At 42.1% G+C, this 21,989-nt stretch overlaps 1 long non-coding RNA gene across 1 annotated transcript in view; it reads right to left on the minus strand.

Annotated features, from left to right (window-relative positions):
* Window positions 1-823: 823 nt before the first annotated feature.
* Window positions 824-21,989, minus strand: part of LOC109280324 (uncharacterized) — a 39,426-nt gene continuing 18,260 nt past the window's right edge. Inside the window, exons 3-5 of the long non-coding RNA XR_002086604.2 lie at window positions 15,565-15,628; window positions 11,446-11,543; window positions 824-4,461 (exon numbers count right to left, since the gene is read on the minus strand). This is a non-coding gene — a long non-coding RNA (uncharacterized LOC109280324). The remainder of the gene's footprint in view (window positions 4,462-11,445; window positions 11,544-15,564; window positions 15,629-21,989) is intronic.

Raw genomic sequence — 21,989 nt, forward strand, 5'->3', positions numbered from 1 at the left:
GATAGTACAAGTAGAATAGAGAGAAACTGATAATGCATTCAGTTATGTTTGCTGCCCCTGAGTGCAGTGATTGCCTTTGAAAGGGAGACTGGTTTTAAAAAACACCAAACTTTTTGATGATGAGATAAAGCAATGCTGGCAGCATTAAGCGGGTTTCTTGCCTGCACCAGCAACACTGAGATGGCATTCAAGGACACAATGAATAATGGTAAGTCCGTGGTAATAAAGTATGGAACAATGGAAGTTTTTGCCAGGGAAGCCTGCAGCCAATTTTTCAGATCCCAGTATACTAAGGTGTCTTTCCTGACACTTGTAAACCTTTCATTGTGGAAACATTTTTCCATCACTGTAGAGGCAAATTGATTTTGACTGGATAGTCCTGTACCACTCTGAGGTGATGAGTTAAAGCAGAAGTAATTCAAATGTTCCACAACACTGAGAAATGGCACAGGTACACTAATCGCTTTTCCTGCTTGTGATGTTCACGCTCTTATTGCTGTTTTACTCCTTTCTACTGCATTCCCTTGTTTTACAGAGTACATTTTTCAGGCAATACATCTCAAGAAAGAGAGTGAGGAGTAGCAAAGGTAGAGAGCAAAGACATGAGCTTCAATACATTCCACTAACAACATTCCCCTAACCTCTGTGGGGTTGAAGTTATAATGCTATTTCAAATATGTGGTTGAAAAAAAAATCTCCGTGATAGGATCTGAAAACCTTGGAAAGGTGGGTTTTCCACCAACATAACAGAATTCATACTCCCTCCCTCCCTCCCTGCCCCACCCCCTTATACACACATATATCACCTTCAGGAAAGAGAGGCTGATGCCAGGTAAGAGTCTCATGTTCACGTTCTCACTCCCATCAACCCATTCATAATGTCTTCGGAGGAGGTGAGAACAAAACTACTCTTTCTAATCATAGGCATGCACAGATTTCATAGTTCTAGAAGCTCCTCAGGAAGGGGCACGTTCAATATACTGAAACCTCTTAACTGCCCTTATGCTGCAGAAAAATATTTTCTCTCATAAATGATTCAAGATATGGTGTCCTTAACATGACAGAATAAGGACTCATAGATTTTACAATAAACATAAGTAAGATAGTATTAGAAGGAATCACAGAATGGAAATCATCAATCAGATCATGCATGATGAGCACAAAACAAAGGATACATAATACACACAAACAAACACATCCACTCTCCTTGGCATGTAGGCTAATCAGAAATGTTGATTAATATAACAAATTTAAGGAACAGAGCCTTACTGAACAAGAATGGTCATCAAGAGGCATGGAATATCTTGGCAAGTGAACTGGCACAATCTTTTTTTCAAAACTCCTACCATCATAACACAAGTGTCCTGGAAATATATTCCAAGAACAATATATTTGGACTTAGTTATGTATCAGCTTTTCATATCTTAATCCCATACACTGTATGAAGAACATATTATTAGGTAAAAGGTATTGCTAAAGAGGATTAGAACATTGTATTTTCAAAACTTATGGCTAGTGCATCTAGTAATGTAATCCTAAATTATTCAAAATGTGTGAGGTTTTTATGCAAAAGGACAAAGGGCTGATCTATGTACAGCCTAGAGTTTAGAATAAATTGTGCCTATTTGCTCAGTAAAGTATGCTGCCACAATTGAAAGAGATGTTTCACATCAACCCTCACAATAACACCTTGCAGTGGGGCCATTTATAATAGCCATATGTTTTTAAGGATACTAAAATTATCCTTATCTATACTTGAATCCATTTGGAGAAAAAAACCTACACAAAAAAACCTACGTTTTGGAAATAGATTACGTGTCAAAGTATAAACCAGTATCTGACTGTTGGGTGCATTTCCATCAGCGCATTCTACAGGGATTGTTTTGGCTTTCTGACCTGTAGGCACATCCACATAAAATTAGTGCAATGCAATAAACTCTGGCACAGTTTGTGGTGGAGTGTATTGCTCCTGGGTGCAGAATTTACAGATGTGTCTGGGACTGCAGCACATTGAGTCTGGTTGGCAGAGGGTCTGGCAGGGGGTTAATCCTGCCAGCCTGGAGCTACTCCCCACAGCTCAACATGCTAAAGAGGGACTGGAAGGGGCACAAGGGTGCTGCAGTGTACAGCTAGCCAGCAAAAAGTACCTGCACTGTAGCACCATCATGCCCTAGCCAGCCCCCAGTCACCATCTACACGTGCTTTGCAACAGAGTAAACTCTGCTGGAGGATAGTACTTGTGTCGGCAGTACTAACCTAGGATGGAGTTAATTAGTTTACTCTGGTCTAATAGCTCCGCACATGTAGACAGTAAAACTTTACTGCAGAGCTAATTAGGCAACTCTGCAGTAACTGTCTTGTATAGATGCCCCGAGGTACACCAGGAAGAAGCAGAGCTAAGGTCATTGTATTTGTCAGAGACACACCAAAATAAAACGAGGGTAAGTTAGAGGAGAGTCATTCTCAATATCTATGACCTACTCCAAATTCAAATGAATTAAAATAAAGAGCTCAATGTCCTATTATCTATTTCCTAGATTTTTCATGCCCCTATAATCAACAGGCTTATCACTGTTCCACATAACTTTGAAAACATAGATGCAACAATCCTCAAAATGCTTAGCTTTCGCATAATTTGGATAGGTTCATTAAACTTTGTTTTTACTCTTTCTTCTAATACAAACTAATAAGGGAAAAGCTGTAGTCAACACTTTTATGATTTTAAGGAAACAACATTAAAAAGCAGCACTAGTTCATAGATCGGCTAAGCAACATTCTTATTCTGAATCTGTTCAAGTGGAATCCCCCCACCCATAAGCTGTATTTGTTTCCCAGAGCCAACAGTTTTCTTTTATAGTGCTTCCTGTCCTGGACTAGCAATCCACATTTGCTGAAGAGAACTCTGGTATTGGCAATATACAGTTAAGATTACAACAAAGTTGTTCATAACTCCTACAGGGTTCAAAATGGCTTCTGAAGGACTGGCAAATCCTCTCTGAAATCTCCTGCAGACAAAAGCCAGGTTTTATTTCTTCTTTTTATACAGTTATGCACAGAGAGACTGAATTTTCATCTACACTAAAGCCATTTTATACCTAACAGTGCAAAGTCACCTTAAAGTGAAAATAACTACAGTTTAGTTCATTAATGCTCTTTTATATTACCACATAGGTTAAAATAACATCATGGGGCATTAAAGTGACATTAATCATAAACAATAAAAATGAAAGAAAATAGAAAGCATTTGGGTCCATTTTAAAAAATATATATTCTAGAATCTGGAAGAATGTGACTGGAAAAACTTCAGATATATTTTACCAAAAATGGACAAACATACATCCTGTCTTCTGAAGTATCCACCATCTCACCCAGGTTCTCAGATGTTGTGCATGCAATTAGTATACTCCATCTTCTAAGTCAGTGGTGCTCAACCCATCCAGCCCTGCAGGCCAGGTGAGTGGCTTAGGGTTGGTCCACAGGCCAGATCCCACATGGCAGGTCAGTCCCCAGGCCTGATTCAGCATAGGGTTGGCATGTGGAATGGGTCTATGGGTACAGTCTGGCATGAGGGGGCAGCTCCACACATTAGCCCAACCCCAGGCACCAGCTCCATCGGGACTGGCCATGACTACTAGCCCAATCTGGTGCACAGAACCATGTCTTCCTGCCTACCAGGCTCCCCAAGCATCCAGGAATTTGGCAGCAGGAAAGTGGTGGCATTAAATGCCACAGCTCCCAGAGCCATGGCAATTAAGGCTTCCACCACTCCTCCACCACCACATTTCTGGACCTATTATCCTGCTGAGTCATAGGCGGTCAGGTCTGTGGGTTACCTCAGGGTCAGGAGAAGCAAGCAGAGTCCAAGGGGTGTGTGCCAAGTTGGAGCATAGGAAAGCCAGAAGATTAATCTGGGGAACCAAGTCAGAAATCCAGAGGGTCAAAGGGATAGCCAGGTCAGGTGTCCAGGAAATCATATGAGAATTGGGTCAGGTATCCAAAAGGTCAGACCAAACTTGGGGTCCATGGGCAACCTAGGTCAGGTATCTGGAGTCTGTTAGGAAACCAGTAGCAGCACAAGCCAAAGGTGCAGCAGCCCAGATACAGGGTTGAACCCTACTGGCCAGACATTTCCTCTTCTGGGTCAGGGGTTTCTGTTGGAAGGGTTGAGGGGTCACAGTTTACCCTGGCTGGCCAGGCCAGTGGCAGGGAGTAGGCATGTGGCTAGGCCTAACTGGAGGGTTTTGACCAGCTGTGTCCATCCCAAAACTCTGCTGAAGAGATGGCAGATCAAGATGAGCGGCTATACTGGGCAGGCTGAAGCCCCAGGTTCAAGGTCACAGCCTGAAACCTATGGGGCTTGAGTCCCACAAGCCAAATAACATGATTTTATGGGCCATATCCCATTTGCAAGCTGTAGATTGAGCATCATTGTTCTATGCCTTCAGTGACAATAGTCTTTACCTGTGAAAGACACAAATAATACATAATTCATTTGCTCAACTTGAAATCAGTTGGACTTTGTATATATACACACACACATCAACGTATATAAAGATGTACATGTTTTACCTGGACAAAATATGATGTTATTTAGGTATTAACTTGATTATTACAGATTACTTCAAGGGGCAGTGGAATATCTATCATTGAAGATTTTAAATGTAGATTAAACAAACATTTTCCTGGTATGGGTTAGACAGGGATGAACTTCCGTTGAGCGGGAGGTTGGACAGGATGACCTTTTGAAGTCCCTTCTTTCTAAGATTCTCTGATAAAAATTTGTTTTCACAGGAAATCCTGCAGAGTGGGTGTGGACTGAGCATTTAAATCCACTTCTGTATAATACAATATGATCACTTGTTCTACTGAGACTCATTAAAAGACCTGAAAACAGAGAAAACTGAAACACAGCAATAAAACAAAATGTACTCTGCCAATCCAGGTTTCTGTGGGGTCTTCTGTTTTGCCAAAGAACTGTCATCAGTGCACCAGTCCTGAATGGGGGCATGTTGCTGCTAATACTTCTGTGGTTAAGGTTGCTGTACACATTCCAAAAATTATTTTTCCAGAATGGCAGGCTATCAATAAAAAGTAAAGATGAGCTGAAATGAAAAAAATCTTGTTCCTACTTGTGTTCACCTTCCTCCTCAAATAACTTCTATTTGCACTGGAGTACCAAGACACTATATAGAGGAAGGCCAGTCCAATGGTTAGGATACTGGACTGGAATTTGAGAGTTTGGTGCAATTCCATTTTCTTTCACAAACTCTATACAACTTTAACCAAGTCATTTAGGGTGCCTACAGATGTGCTCATTCATATTCCAATTAGTTTGTGTCAAAGCAGACTCGATTAATCAAGTCTGCTCTGTGTTCTAATTACAATGCTCCAGTGCCACCTCACCACCACGTGCAGTAAGCCTCCATGAATTTCAAAATGACTGTGGGGCGCTTTATCTAAAACTTGTCGAATAAGATTTAGATAAAGCATCCCACAGCCATTTTGAAATGCGCAGGAGCTTAATACATACGACAGTGAGCCATTTTAATTAGACAGGCTGTCCAGGAACCGCTCTAATTAAAACACCCCACCCCCAAGCACGTGTAGGCAGCCACAGAATCTTTGCCTTGGTTCTGTGTAAGATTTCCCTGTTGCACAAGAGCAGTGTGAAAATAAATACATGAAAGACTGTACGGTCATTAGATAATGGGGCCAAATAAACAGATACTTCTGGAAGAATAACTATGGTTGCAGAAGTGCCATAGGAACACAGATGGAGACAGTTTTCATATATCAGATTGTTTTGGACTCCTAGTCAAAAGGTAAGCTGCTCTTTTACTTGTCCTACTGATTCAAAAATCAGTTATTAATACTATACTATAAGAACTAGTCCACTCTTCTATCTCCAATTCTCCGGACACTTTCATTTGTGAGCATGGCCATAGGAAGCAATCCCTTTGCAGTTAGAAAGCCAGGCTGTGGCACTTTAAACCTGATCCAAAATCCAGTGAACTTCACAGGAATTTTTCCACTGACTTCAGCCACTGTGGATCTGACCATGAGTCACCGACCTAAGTAAGCATAAACTTACAACTCTCCCTGCCCCCATTGCCAAGTTAATGGATGGGAGAACTGCAAGTGTGTGCTGATTTCAGGAAGGAGCAGCCTGACCAGTACAGCCACCGCACTCTGACTAGAGTAGAATCAGAGCTTCTAGATCATAGGAACTGAAATTATAACAGGGCCTTATAAGGCCCCAAAGGGTATATCTACACAGAAGCAGCATTCATGCATCAAAATCCATGTAGTAAAATCCATCTATATACTTGGGATATTGAGTCTAATCTGGGAAAAATAATGTATTTAAAAACCCATAAATCTGTGTAGTTCCTAAAAAAGACATGGTGCCTACATCTGCTCTGGAATGAGAACAAGTAGTCAGACTACAGGCATCCAATTCTAACACAGATGAATGCCAGCCACAAACAACAGGATATCACACACCACATTTACCACAAGTGAAAAACTGACCAAATTAGATTTTTAACTGGCCAAAAACCAAAACAAAACAAAAAAACATTTGTTCAGCTAATTGCATTATCAACCAAGGAAAGTAACAGTTGAAGGACAGTTGTCTTGGTTGAAGTAACTTTTCTATTTGCATATTCAAAGTCCTTTCAGTTCCATGAAGCGGATGCTTTCCAGATTTAGGGCTATGTTTTCAGAGTTCTGCTCATGAATAGATGTGTACTAGGTGACAAATGCTATTTATGATCATAGTATATCTTCAAAAAAAGGTGCAGGTGGGATAAAAGTGTACTACATTGCTCCCTGTTGGGACCTGAGAAAGACATCCCTCTAAGTATAGCAAACCCCAGTCTTTTTGGGTATGCGAACCCAGTCCCCACATCTCAGCCCCACTTCTAGCATAACACTGACTTTTCCTAACAGGATGTTGCAAGGCTTGCAAAACCACTTATAATTGCTATGCCCCCATCGGTAGTCATGAACCCACATTTGGGAACCACTGCTATAGGGTCCTGGAATTGTGAGCCTCCTACTGGCCCTCACTGTCATCTGAATTATGGCAGATATCCGAATCTTATCAGCACCTGTTAATGTATCTTCCTGTACATGTTATACAGAATTAATAAGCACAATTATTTGGATCCTGCTGTGCCTGTATGGTTTCCTTCATGTTACCATATTTACTCACATAGCACACTTTTCTCTCCAAAAATAGCCTTCCAAAACTTGGGTGTGTGTCAAGGACGGGAAGCTGATTATCTGCCCAGAATAAGTATGGAGATGCTGTAAGATGGCTATAGCTTTTTTCCCCTACTTTTACCTCTAGCAGCTGCAAGGGACGACAGATCCAGGAAGAGGATCCCTTTCCTTTCGTTTTCTGTGTCATGGTGACAAGGCATTTAACAGAATTTGCAGATTCATAGGAATCTGACAGGCTGTGCCATGAGTGCTTCTGCTATGGCCTCGAGGTAGTTTTAGCCCATTTTGATTCCTCCACCTCAAGTTTAAAACCAGTTGCCTGGCAGCATCACTGGTATTTCTATTTGGGAACAGCTCATTTTAATCTACCCAATTCCTGCAAATTGTTCTGTATTTCACAGGTATTAACAACCTTATATTTTTGGTCTTGATGTTCCACTAATCAAGTTATCCTTTGTTTGGAATTAGGCTGTGTTAGCTACTCCAGGTCTCCCTCCTCCTATTTCATAGCCCTGAAGGCTGTTTTAGCTCATTTCAAAATCTTGCAGTGGCTCATGGAGTTCAGTCTTCAATTTCAGCTTTTGGCTGAGCTGCCAAGGGCTGCTAACAATTTTGCTGTGAATGGATTAAAACTTAACTTTTACATGAGTAGGAAATGGAAGGTGAGTGAGCTGAAAATCAGGCTGTGACCCTGCTCTATGCAGCCATAACTCTGGAAGAATCTTTTATTTTTTCTTCATCCTGCCTTCCCTAAAAATAGCTGTATGTCTTTTGGGGGGGGGGGGGGGGGGGTATGCAAGGAAATAAGATAGGAGCATTTTGCAAAGAACAGGAAATATAGCACACCCCAAATGGAAATTAGCTGACTCAGTGCAGTGGGCAAGGCAAGAAAATCTTTTATTGCTGAACATGCGGTCCCTGAGAGCCTGCCCCATGCAACAGTTTTTCTCAATGCCTTACTAACCCAACTAACTAACACTGAGCAGTCACATGTAGATAGGCAGTCACTTGGCTACTGTTTGGCTGCTTTGCACAGGAACTAAATCCATCCTGCTTACATTTTGGCTTCCTGTTACAGACGCCTTTGTGCCTGGTCCTGAGAGCCTACCAATTGTCTCACTGCTTCCATGGGCACATGGCTGGAATTGAAATCTAGTCCCAGATAACGAACACCAAATAAAGAATCAAAGGGCTGGAAGGAACTTCATGGGTCTGCTAGTCTAGCCCCTTGCATGACAGCAGGATTCTCATCTGTTTCATTTTGCATTTTAAGAAAAAGCAGTTGTCAAAGCCAGCAAATTTGAATCATAACTGTTTTTAGACTATGAAATCCAAATAAGATTAAGCACTTGAACTTTTTTCATATTTCATTTTCCATGGCATTTTACATTTCTCTTGCTTGTGTGCTTCCTTCCTGTTTGTAACTATGGAAAATATTCAGCAAAGACATTACAAAAGAAAGCAAATGAGTGTATGGTATTTAAATAGATTCAACATCCTAATTACTTCAGATTTTTCATAAGACTTTTTATGAGATCCCTTACCAGAGTTCATTTCAATGCAAGAAAGACATAGCAGCAATTGAAAATGGTACAAAGTTAGTGGCACACTGGGGTTACCTTACTGTAGACCTGGCTTTGACCCCCACCCTTTGCTCATGTTCCATAGCAGCTTACTCATTGTAATACACTACCCCTTTAGGTAGATCCTTGGGAACAGGATGGTTAAACAGCATCACCCCAGAAGCAGCCACAGTACCTAATAACATGGACTCATGAACTGGCAGTGAGATTTGAGGGGTTTGCATATCTCTATATGAGTATATAATTCAAGTCACAGTATAACACACTGAACTTCACAGTGAGATGCTACACTAGGGGGGTGTCTACGCAAGATGCTTTACTGTACATTGGTGTAATGGCACTGTCACGGCGGGGTCCTCGCAGAGGGCCGTGATCTCCTTGAGGCCCTCTCACCGCGCTACTCTGGCCCGAGGGCACCCTCCATTCTCTCCCGCCACGTCTTGCTGGAATATGTAATAGGGAGGCTGCCTTGTGTTTCCTCGGGCACGTAAGCTCCTGGACCCCTCGTGGGTCGCCCCGTACGATGGGTGCTACTCAAGCACCTCAGCCTTATGGGCTGTGCGTGGCTCCTACAAGCCCCTAATACCATGCCCCAAGCCTTGCAGATGTAATAGACGTTGTTAGGTCTGTACGCCCGCTTCCCGGGCCTCCTCTAAAGTGTAGCCCACTCTGGGCTCTCTCTCTTGCACCCAGCCTCTCACTGGGACTCTCCTGATGGTGTGGTCCCGCTCAGGGACTCCCTAGCGGGCCCCGGCCCTTCCCTGGCCAACCGCACGGATACCCTTTCGGACCCCGGCGCACCGCGCTGCTACTTCCCGTCTTCTCGGGGTAACCGCAGTGCCCTGCCTCGGTCTGAGGGGTGTTGCCGCACTAGCCTGCGGCCGGGCTTGCTATGCCCATCTCGGATGCCCGTCGCAGACTCCTCAGTAATTGCCCCTCTCTAGGGCTCCTCAGTATGGCGCTCCCCCTCTTTGGGGCTCGCCATGCCCACATGGGGCTTCTCAATAATACAAAGTGGCGCTCCCCCTCTTTGGGGCTTGCCGTGCCCACCCTGGGCTTCTCAATAAAACCGCCCCTTTCCCTGGGGCCGGGGTTTATGTCCCCCCACACGCGATCCGGGGTCTACGTCCCCCGTCTGCAACCTACTGGTTGCGCCCGCGACCCACTGGCCGCGCTCCTCGCCACCAGTCGCTCCAGCACTGGCGGGTGAGCGGCGCCTTCACCGGCACTGAAAATAATGCGCCCTCACTGGCGCTAGGGCTCCCCACAGCAGCGTGGGGTCCTCTACGAGGCCTCCTCCAACCCCTACAGCCTCACCCAAGCCTCCGGGTGTAATATCACAACATCAAAGCAAACCCACAAGCCCCTAGGCTGTAACACAAATGCAAGCTCAAGCCATCTGGCTATAACTCAAACCCGAAGCCCTATGGCCATAACAACATTGCTTCATATGACCATGGTACTTGCTGCTAGGCTCCTTTCCACATCCTCACTTCCAGAGCTCCTGCCTCCCAGGCTGCTGGCAGAGAACTGCTAGCCTGGCTTCAGCCCTGGGCTTCATAAGGGCCAGGCCCTGCCCCCTACAGGCAGCTGGCTCCGCTTAGTTGCTCCGGCAACCCGCAGCTGTGCTCAATTGGCTCTGCCACGGCTCTCTCCCTGGCAGTTTCTCCTCTCTAGAAGCAGGCACCGGGGTGCCCTGCGACAGGCACATTAGCCTAATTTATTGCTCAGTAAATCCCACGCATGTGTAGATAGTGACCCTTTCCCATGTATTAGATTAGTCTAATCTAATGTGCAGTAAAGGGTCACTGTCTACGCTGAATGGGATTTACTATACAGTAAGTTAGGCTAACCTGCCATTTGCTAGTATGAGAAAATACAGCTACTAAATTAACAGTGCACAGTAGCGCACATGTAGATGCTGACCAGCAGCAGGGGTCCTGCTGCTCCATGGCTAAGCCCCGGTACTAGGGAGGTGTTGTGCCAGCTGCTGGGGCAGCTGTCTCTCTACCATGTGGGGATTGGGACCCATCCCAATCCCCACATAGCCAGGAGAGCTGTCCTGGCACCTGAGAATACTGTGTCACAGCCACGTAGAGATTAGGTCAGGACCCAATCCCCACATGGCCAGGAGAGCTGTCCCAGCAGTTGGGACTGCTGCACCTCAGCCATATGGAGATCAGGATGGGGCCCAATCCCCATGTGGCTGGGAGGCACTGTCCCCACTGAATGCAGATAGCTCTTCCAGCCATGTGGGGATTGGGACTGGCCCCTGTGCCCTCTGCCAGCCCTAGGGCTGGCACCTGGGGGAGCGTGAAGCATGTATAGACGTGTACTCCAGAGCACTTAAATGAGCCTGAATTTCCTACAAAGAAAATTCAGGCACATTAACTGTATGTGTAGATGTACCCAGCATGATTAATAGTGGCATAACTAAGGCTTTATAATGAGATGCTTCATAGAGAGAAAAGAAGAGTGAAAGCTTATCTTCACTGGATAAGTTTTAATGCAAACCCATCTACAACCATCTGTACACCAAAGACTTTTTCCTGGGTTTAAAAGTGTTTATAAATTCTGGCTAGAGGAATGTGTTGGACCCTGGGCTCCACTTCAAGTCTGGCTAAAACATACTCACTTTGCAGAGAGGACTGAGATTAAATTGCTCGAGGGTTGCAGGTATTCATGTAATTCTCTCTAAAGGCCAGACACGTCCTCACACATCAAAGGGGTTAACTGTAAGAGAATCATAAAACATATGATAGCATATCATAAGGCACAAATCATAAAGCAGAGAGAACCATGGGATGCGTTACAACACACATCAGGGTGAATTCAGAAACAGTGAGGACACAGTAACATGGGTAGGAGTGTGTGTGAGGATGTTCATTCTCAGGCTAAACTCACAGGTGCTCAAACCCAGCCAAGAGTCCCTTGCACTAACTCTGGAGTGAAGATATACCCTGAGAAAGAATTTGATTAGTTTGTACCTCAGCAAATAATGGTAAGGGGAAAAAAACTAATGATAAGTACATTTGAGCTGACCACACTGACACCCTTTATTTCTTTCAAGTTCTCCTGGGGGAAAATTTTAAACATTATTAAGAAACATACTGAGAAACATTTGGATGCTTATCTCGCTGGAATCCTTTGACCCCAGCTGACTTCCTGCCCCTTGGGCAAAGGGCTGGCTTCAATGAGCTTACGAGGTCCCTTCCAGCCCTAATGTCTATGAAATCTATAAACTGACAGCTTTCACTGACAGTGCTCATGTTAATCCAACCAGGAGAAGGGAAAAATAGTCCACCATGGCTTACACTGCCAGGATAATATGACAATTTGGATATTCCTCAGCCAATTTAATCAAACAATTCATTTGTTGCAAAATAGTCTCTCAGTGTTGAGATATAAAGAACAGTAACTGAAAACTGATAAAACTTTCTTCCTTTCCCTAGCCACAAAATGAGAATAAAAGGGCACTCCATGAAAATGTATTAAAGTAAATCTAAAATGAAGGAAAGGGAATACTCCTTCAAGTTGTTATATAGTGAGCTTGGAATGCCCTGGCTCAGAGAGATGAATATTTGAAAAAAGTTTTAAGAAGCATTTGTTATTTTTTGGAACATAAGAACCTCAGAAGTTATGCAAGGTATGAGAATGATGTAAACGGATACTAAACTTCATGCTTCAGGGCTAAAATTTTACCCACCAGGGAGGCCAGAAAGCATTTTTTTCTCCCAGTACCATTAAACAATTGGCTAAATACTTTATGGGCCTGATCCAAAGCCCACTAAAGTTAATGGAATTCTTTCCATTTAGTTTAATAAGCATTGGCTTCAGCCTCATATGGGCAAAGAGAGGACTGCCTCCCTTTAAAATAGTTTTGCCTTTCCATAAAAAAAAAAAAAAAAGGGGCAGGGGGCTTATCCACAAAAGTGCTAAAAATGTTTGTCTATGAAGTCTGTAAAAAAATGAGAAACTGTTCTTTAAAAGACTAAGAAAACACGAGCTTGACTGAAGAGCTGTTGTTGGAATGAGGCTAGATGCAAGGCATATTAAGGGACAGACATCGCAAACAGGGCCACCCAGTGTCCGAGTGGGACCATGGCACTCTGTAGGGAGCTCTGTTTCAAGGTTTTCTAGCCCATAGGAACCTCCATAGCCCTCTCCGCCCCACCATTTGCTGCTGCTGTGTCTACCTGTGCCACCTGTAAGGGCTGATCCCCTAAGGTAGGCAGATCCATGCAGCCCTGGACAGTTTGAGGCACTGGGCAGGCCAGAGAGGGGGTCAGTATAATTGGGATGGAGCTGCAGGACCAGGAGGGAGAAATTATTACAGCGAATTGGTACTGCAATGCTTGACAGTATTGCTCTTTCAGTGGACTTAAAACATGGCATAAATCAAGTGTTCTAGCTCTGAACCCCTTTAGGATTACATGGGAATCACTGGAAACAGTATTGGATGCAGATATTATATGGACACATGTTAACATGTAATACCTTGCCTCAGATTTTCTTGTTTAAGCTGTATAACTATAAAAGGTAAAACATCTCAGTTCTCTAGCCTCCTGTTTCTTCAAACACACACACTGAACATCATTTCACTACGCACTAATCCCATCTGAACAAATAAGCTTAGCAAGAGCAACACTCCAGAGCTATTGTATACTGAATGTCAATATTAGCCATTAAAATGTCCAACAGCAATCTACTTAGGGGTTACTTTTAAGAGGTCAGATTTCAAAGACATAAGTGTGTACAAGAGAGTTGAGCATCTGTTATTTACATCAGAACAAGCAAGATCCTGAGTACATTTCCCAGACTAAACACGTGGTTTTTAAAAAGTTGTACATTTCAAATCAAAATGCTAAGTTAATTAACTGTGCCTGTGAGACTGAGATTTATGTAACTCTTTTATTACACCTCATTTTGTTTACAGATCTCTCAAGTGTAACTAAATAACTCACTTGTGCTAAGTTTTATACCTAGAAAACACAAAGTAAATTCAAGTAATTCCAAAGTCGATGTCTTAAAAATAATTTTTTCTCCTGGTGCAGCTGATAATAGGGTCTGGAGGTTAATCCTCGCCCTTGCTATATGCAACAAGTTGTTTCTCTCACCAGTCTCTCAGTCATTTTCAAAGACAACTTAGATGCCAAGCACTCTTTAATGTTTTCTTGAAAAGCATAGCTTGCGTCATGCATAAAGATATTTTACGTCAAGTGAGTTTGGCATGTTAAAAATAATTAAGAAGCTGTCTATTTCAAGGAGTGCAGCAAGACAGATTAACATGGGGAAAGAGGAATGTTATTAATGTTCTTTTTTGTGTCAATATTTACTGAAATGTCTTGTACATGATGGAAAAAACTGCATGGCTGAAGTAAGCCATTTCTAGCTCTTCCCCAATGCTGAAGAGTTTGCAAAGGATCTGGCATGTTTTGGGTTATTTATATGTAGACATATGTATTTGGAGATAAGTCACCTCACACAGTCATTATAATTGATTTTGTTTAGTTTTGTCTTTTTTCTATGTAGTGTGTTTTCTCCTAATGTCTTTGTTCCTGTCTGAGGAGGAGATTAAACAAACAGTACTGTTGTTTAAATGTGGTGAATGAAAGAGCTGCTATGTCAGCAATATCAACACTGCCACTGTGAGGTCATGACTACATGCTGCTCCTCTGGTTTAAGTAATGACTGCAACCTTGAGTGAAAAAAAATCAGCCAACTTAGAAAGTGCCTCACCCTGTTCCCCAGTCAACTACATGCCCCTGGCACCAGCAGGGGAATCTGAACTCCAAAGGGGACAAATGACCACGCTCAGTTGGGCATGTCCAACGTCCTGCTGAGATTCTGTGGTAGCCTCAGCAAAGAAAACTAATTCAGCACAACCACTAGGTCTCCTGGACATAACTACTCTTCTCCCTTGTCCTGCAACTAAATGCCCAACTCAGGACTTCTAATGAAACAGGTGCTGGACCTTTGTGTGGATTTTCTCCAACTGCAACCGGTGTGTGGATTTTCTTCTGTAGACACCTGCTCTCTCACTGCCCTCTCAGTCACCCCAGCACAGGGTCAGTCATTTTGTCATTTTCTTTTATCAAGTGAAATATCACCCAGGATCTCTTTATGACACTAATGCTGAACTGTCACTTAGTGAAGCTCTTGAAAGGAGTACATTTTGTGACATGCAATATTTTTAATCAGTTTTTCACACTGCAAAGCAGAAACATGTGGCCATTTGTATCCAAACTAGGAATTCATTCTGCTATATAGAAACTACTGGATGTATTGTACATACTGTATGTATCTGCACTACCCAGTGGAGCTCATTAATTCGGTCTGAGCACCACATTAATGTGGCTATGCTGCTTCCACTGCTCCACCTAAGCTGTATTTCTTTGCACATCCCTGCATGGTGCCACGTGGGCATACCAAAATAGGGCCAGGTTCTGCTTCCCTCACTCACCTGAAGTAGCTCTGTGCTCCATGATTGTATTGAATTTCACTCATTGAAGGTTCAAACCCAGATCCAACAAATCACTTGAACACGCACTTAATTTTAAGCACAGGAGCTGCCCCTTTTAAGTCAATTAATATGTGTTGCTAAGTTGGAGCCAAGGTTCCCTTAGTTCATAAATATGAACCTTAATGTGTAGTAAGGAAAAAGACTGATGCTCCCTTACATTCAACATTTGCAAAAGCACAAAGCAGTAAATTTCTAGCAGCAGTAGCTTTCTTTATTTGCTGTAATTCTCACCTCATTCTATTCAGTCTTGTCATGTTAGTGCCAGTGCCATAAAAAGACACAAAATTCAAAAAACCTGAAAAAGAAAGGGAAGAAATATTTAATAATTTATTTCAGGATGTGAAACCCCCAGTACATAACAGTTCAATATGCTAACAACCATGTTGTCTATCCAAAGTAATCCTGGAGTCTGGAGGTGGTTAAAAACACTTAAAAATACTTCAATGACCGTAAAAAAATGGCCGCCCTAAGGAGGGCCAAAAGCAGAGGAAATGGCTTTGGAAGCATCTGTGTTAGGATTGGGCAGAAGATGTTTTTATGGATAAGGTAATAGACTGGGACTAGGAGACCAAGTTTCAAATATTGGCTCGTCCTGCATGCATACAGGCAAATCACTCAGGCCCAGATCCAATCTAGTCTCAGAGGTACCTCCATTTGGGCAGCTCAATGTCTAGCATCTAGCCACCTAAGCCTGGGAGAGTAGGATGACCATGTTTAAGTATCTAGGTGCTCTGCACGGTCACTGAGAAGATGCAGGTGCATCCATTTGGGAATTCAGAAAGCCCAGAGACACCAAGAAGTAGCCAACAAGCAATAAGGAGTGCATCTGAATTCCCTTTCCAATCGAGACATCAGGCTCTTCTGTTCACTTGAGATCCACTATCCCTGGTTTTGCCCAATAGCAGTGGCACCCAGCCTTTTGGGTGTTTAGGCCTCACTCAGGATTAGGAGACTTGAATCCATATCTCCTACTCCCCAGGAGAATGTCATAGCTACCAAAGTATAGAATAGACTGGGTGGAGAGTTTCTCCTCTTCTATTAGAACTTGGCCCCTGGGAACCAATAATGCAATAGTCATAGGGCATTTATAGATGTGCTCAGAGGCAGAGGGAGAGGGGGTACTTTAATGCCAAGAGCCATGCTAATTAATGCGCCCAGAGCATGATGTGTATCAGCATCCCTGCACTCAAAAACGGTGGTGGAGTCCTTTTGGTAGTTAAAGCACCTCTACTGCTATTTTTCAGCATGGGAATGCTAATTCACGTGACAATGGAGTCTCCTGGAGTGTGATAATTACTCGAGTCTGCTCCAACGCACTGTAATTACAGCATGCTGAATTAATCAAGTGGAGTCTGCTCCAATGCTAGAGTCTGCTCCAACACACTGATTAATTGAGTCTGCTCCATCACACTGTAATTACAGCATGTTGGAGCAGTCTCCCTGCACATATGTAGGAGCACATAGAGGCACAAAAAGAGAAAGCAAGAGGCAGCATGCTTTTGCAGGTTAGTGGTAGCAGCACTCACTTGATCAGGGACAGTCCTGTGGGCCAGAGTTGCTGCCATAACTGATTATGGATTTTACATCAGACAAACTGATTAAAAGCAGAAATAATCCTGACAACAAGCCCCAAAACTAAGGAATCCCCATAAGGTGAAGAAGGCCTACTACCTAGATCCCTGACTTTCTGGGTGAATGGTTTTACCACTGGGCTAGTAGGCAAAAAGTAGACACAACCAAGAACTTCTCCTCGTCCCCTATCTGTCTTAAGTATTGAGCATGCAAAGTCTTTATCCAAATGTTTCTAGGATTGGGCGAACCACACCTTATGGATCAAATACTTAGGTGGAGTTGAGATGTCTCCCAGCACCAATATCGATCACAGGGAATAGGTGGGAGTTAGATACCTAACAATTATTCTGGATTGCTTTTTGGGAAGTTACCCAAGTATGTTGATTTTTTGGTTTAAATGAAGATGCCTAAAGAATCTAAGTACTTTTGTGTCACAATTTAAATCACTTTATGACTTGGGTACCTACATTTTCCCTATGTCCTGTTTGGGAATTTACAAAGTCCATTTTAATCTGACCCTCAGCATTTTATCTGATCAAAGTTCAAGCCTATAAACAAAATCTTTGCATAACCAGTCACTAAACTACTGCACTATAGGGCAGTATATCCATATATAGGGCAGTATATTCATGTGCCTGATGCCTACTCTGACATGCTGTAATCAGTACACATCAGAGCAGACTTGGTTAATTGAGTCTGCTATGTGCTAATTAGTCTGCTGCATCCTGAAGCAGGTGTAAAGATGCTCTACACTTCTACCAGTATAAATGATTGGACAGTGGTCTATACCCATAACAGAACAGAAGTTTGGTGCACACAGACTGGCTTAAAAATGGTGGAAACCAGTCTAAGATTTTAACCTCCCCACCCCCACCCCCCAAAGACACGTGCTCTGTTCATTACTTATCGAAACTATGCCATTTACACAACACCACATACTTTAGATTGATTCCGCCTTGGGCTCTTTGAATGTCTATACCTAGCCTAGGTGACTTCTATATGTGCCACAAGGGAGAAGAAATCTCATTTACTTCGGAAAGAAACATGAAATAGCATTCTGAAATAGTATTCATTATACTGTACACATTGTTTCAAACAAACTTGATTCTGAGTAACACTAACTGATACCTCAAGGCAAATAAAGTATTTTATTATGTGGGTTGCTGGAGTTGCTTATGCCTCTTCAGGAAGTCAAGAGACCACAACACAAGTCAGAAAAAAGAATTACTAGCTAGTTTTGATTAAAACACATGGACTTCTAAGATACAAGTGAAAAAAAAAGTTTACTGCTTATTGCTATAAATCATATTTCAAAGACTTAATTATCATGAAAAATAAGAGTCTAACGACTTTGGATAAATGGAACATAATAGAAAAACAAAAAGTGTTACTATTAGTGTATGGCCAACAATTGTTTTCATTCATGTATCTATGTTCTGCTATGTCCCAGAAATAAATTTTTGTGACAAACTCAGACACATTTTATAAATTAAAATTTACAAGGGCATTACAGTGATACCCATTACACCCTGGACAAAACAGAGTTTATACACAGTGATAAAAAACCCACATCAGCCTAAAATTTGATAGAGGTCAAAATACTTCGTGAGACATGAAGTGATTTTAGCCATACAGTTATTTTAATAAATGTTACAAGGCAAAATACAGAAGCAATGCCTTGAAAATGTTTCTAGTTGTTGCTAGTGTAAATTGATCAAATGCAAACCTCACTTACAATTTAGCATTTTTGAAAGATTCTAATACACAATGTTAAAAGTCAAGGTTCTCCAGCTACCTGTCATAATACCTACCTACAAAAAGAATATAAAATATTAATAGAAAATGAGACAGTATTTTTAATGTTCAATGTGGTTAAAACAAAGCATAAGAATTAAAATATCTGAAATCTGCCCTGTCTTTGATCCAGAATAACCCCCCAAAAGCCTTTTAACACCTAATGTTTCACTTTTTCTATCCTTTTTCAAAGAGCAAGATACTATTATTATTATTATCTGTAGACTACAGACTCATCTACTAAGGAGCTCCAAGTGCAGCATTTTTTTTTTCTTTTTCTTCTCTTGTATTTAAGAAAACTTATTTTAGATTTTTGTTTAGTTAAAAAGCTGAAACTGGAGCTTAGTTTTCCAAAGGTCTGTTGAAGTCTGCAAACCTTTCTTGGGAATCTAAGCCACAAGTTAGACAATATACACTAAGGCGCAGATAAATACCCTCTTCAGATGGACAGTATTCCAAAACTTGGAGCCATTACTTAGTGTCAACCTGAAATCAAGCAAATGTAATTGTTTCCTCTAAATCTTCATCTAAATTTCAAGTTCATCTGAACCAAAGCCTCTGTGTGAAAACCTGTAAGTGCAAACCAAGAGGAGCTAAAATTAAGTAGAGATTGGACACAGACTCCCTTCCTGCCCTGCTTCCATACACAACCCCCACTCCTCCCACCACAAACACACTCTGAGCCCCAAATTTCCCATGCTGTACTCAGACATTCTCAGGGCTTGTTTTTTTTTTCTTCCTAGGCCCCATTTTGGTATAGATTTTAAATCAATGGCAAACTTGTGAGTTGGGTGTCTTGACACATACTTCCAAGATACACTTACATATTCAGCAACTCTAATCAGCCTCTGCTGTTACTGTCTCAGTTAAATTTATTAAAACAAGTGTCATAAACTATTTGTTTCAATAAACTGGATTGAGGTTCTATTAGCTGTTAGCTGACTTTTATTAAAATTGACTTCAACCACAATGAATGTGGGGTAGGGATAAGGTCACTTGCAAAACTGTAAAACTGTTCTTTTCTGTATTCCACCTACTCTGCTGCTCACCATTCAAATTCACAGTGAGCCTGTTCAGCCCCCTTATAGCCGCACGTTAATTTTTCCCTGGTTATGATCTATTACAGCTTAAAGATCTCTGACGCTAGCACTAACAAAGTTATTAAATGCATAACAGATGCATTAGTGTATTTTAAGATTAGTATAGGATGGATACAGGGCTGTCATCACACCCTTCACAAACATTCATGTGGTACACACCTGTGGAATATTGGCATAACCACTCAGATGCCATTTGGGAAAGTCTCTGGTTAAAATCTACCCTTGCAAAATCCACAAGGTTCCCCCACTGCCCCTTCACTATTTTTTCTAAATGCAAACAAAGGAATACACCTGGATCAACAAACCAACAGATAGCCAGTATAGAAGGTGTCAGAGGGTGACCATTAACAATTCTTGAGCCAGACAGGCCAGCAACAGTGTATTCTATATTGTAACAGATATGTGCCTGGATGAATTATGATACAGAGCCCACTGGACACCAATGTTTGGTCAAGTATTATGGATGCAATTTTCAAAGGAGCATAATCCTAGGAGGTACCTACCCAATTTTATAATTCAATAGGAGTTGCCACCTTGATTTCTTAGAGTGATGTAACACGTCCAAATTTTGGGGTGTTGGTTGTAGCTGTGTTGGTCTAAAGACATAGGCAGACAAGGTTCTTTGGGTAACCGTGATATCTTTTGTTAGATTTTATTTACTTGGTCTAATAAAAGTTATCACATTCACCAAAGAACCTTGTCCATCACACATCAAATTAACACTTACTAAGAGCAAGCAGATACACATTCAAGAAGTCTAGCACATGAGTTAAGTGCCCTCATAGTATTGCAAAAGCTATTCCCTTACAGGCAATGGTTATCTCCTAACATGTACTAACTTTAAAAGGGGTGAAGCTACACATTAGATTTAGAGCATACTTAAAACTTAAGTGTGTTTTTACACATGCAAACGCTGCAGCACTGGGTGCTTTGAAAAGCACCCGGTGCTGCGACACTTACAGTTGTGTAAGTGGCAAAATGCATGTCAGTGCAAAGAAAATGGCGGTTATGCGCTTTTGAACTAAAACACCTCAGAGGTGCTTTATTTCAAAAGCGCACTGCCGCCATTTTCTCCGTACTGATGTGCATTTCGCCATTTATACAACTGCAGGTGGCACAGCATGGTGCATATCAGCTCCCATACGGAGCAGACTTGATTAACCAAGTCTGCTCCAAAATGATGGATCTCCGGTGCATCTGAGAACTAAAAGATAGGTGTATAAATGCCCCAAGTGTCCACACATTAAAGCTTGTTAACTCATGCTAAGTGTCCTTACACTTGCACCGCTTCAGGTGAAGTTTAACTCTGGGCCATGCTGTATAGCTTGTGTTAGGATATCTTCAATCTCCAGGGAGATAAAATGAGTAATTTGCAGTCCCAGCTTCCCCACAAGCCCACACCCAGAACAAGGATAGAGCCCAGGTGTTGTGCCTCTTCGCCATGCCCTTGCTCACCAGCCCTGTGGTGGCAAGTCAAAACTCTGCAGGCAAGAAACAGTATTAACCCTTAACATGCACGCACACTTTAACCGAGCTTAACATCCCATAGCTTCAGTATGGTCTAAGTGTAATGTGCAACCTAGCCCTAGAGGTTACAATGATTTGCAGCTGTTGCAAGTGAACAAACAACAGGGCCTTTACACTCAATAAAAATCCCAGGGTACAACTACACTCATCGGTACTAAGGGTCTTAGGTTTTCCATTCCAACCATTTATAATAGAACTCTTATGGGAGGTTCTGTTTATGGGTAACCTTTAACAACATGCTTGTTGGAGAAGGACCAGGCTCTGATAGTCCTCCAATATTCATATTATTTCTCTTAGTGTTCAAGGCCATTCCATTATGCTTGTTAACAAATAGCAATTACTAGCATTACTAAATATGTTAAAGTGAAGTGAAATTAGGACACTTGCCTATGAAGATCTGGACTGAAAACCAGCAACATATTTCACATAGGCTCAAAGACACAACAATTTTAAGTCCTTACCAAACTGGTCAAGATGTAAGCATGTGAACTCTTAATAATAAAAGAAGTTCTGTTGTATCTCTGCTTTACAAGGGCAGATCTGCAAATATTCCTCAAGCAAGACACTGAATCAGTGAGCATTTTGCCTATATAAAGACAGCAGCAACAAGCCCTTACTGACAATTAAATCCTTAGTTAATACAACATCCATACCACAACAAGG

This window comes from Alligator mississippiensis, chromosome 1 (assembly GCF_030867095.1).
Source record: "Alligator mississippiensis isolate rAllMis1 chromosome 1, rAllMis1, whole genome shotgun sequence".
In the NCBI taxonomy this organism is placed as follows: Eukaryota; Metazoa; Chordata; order Crocodylia; family Alligatoridae; genus Alligator; species Alligator mississippiensis.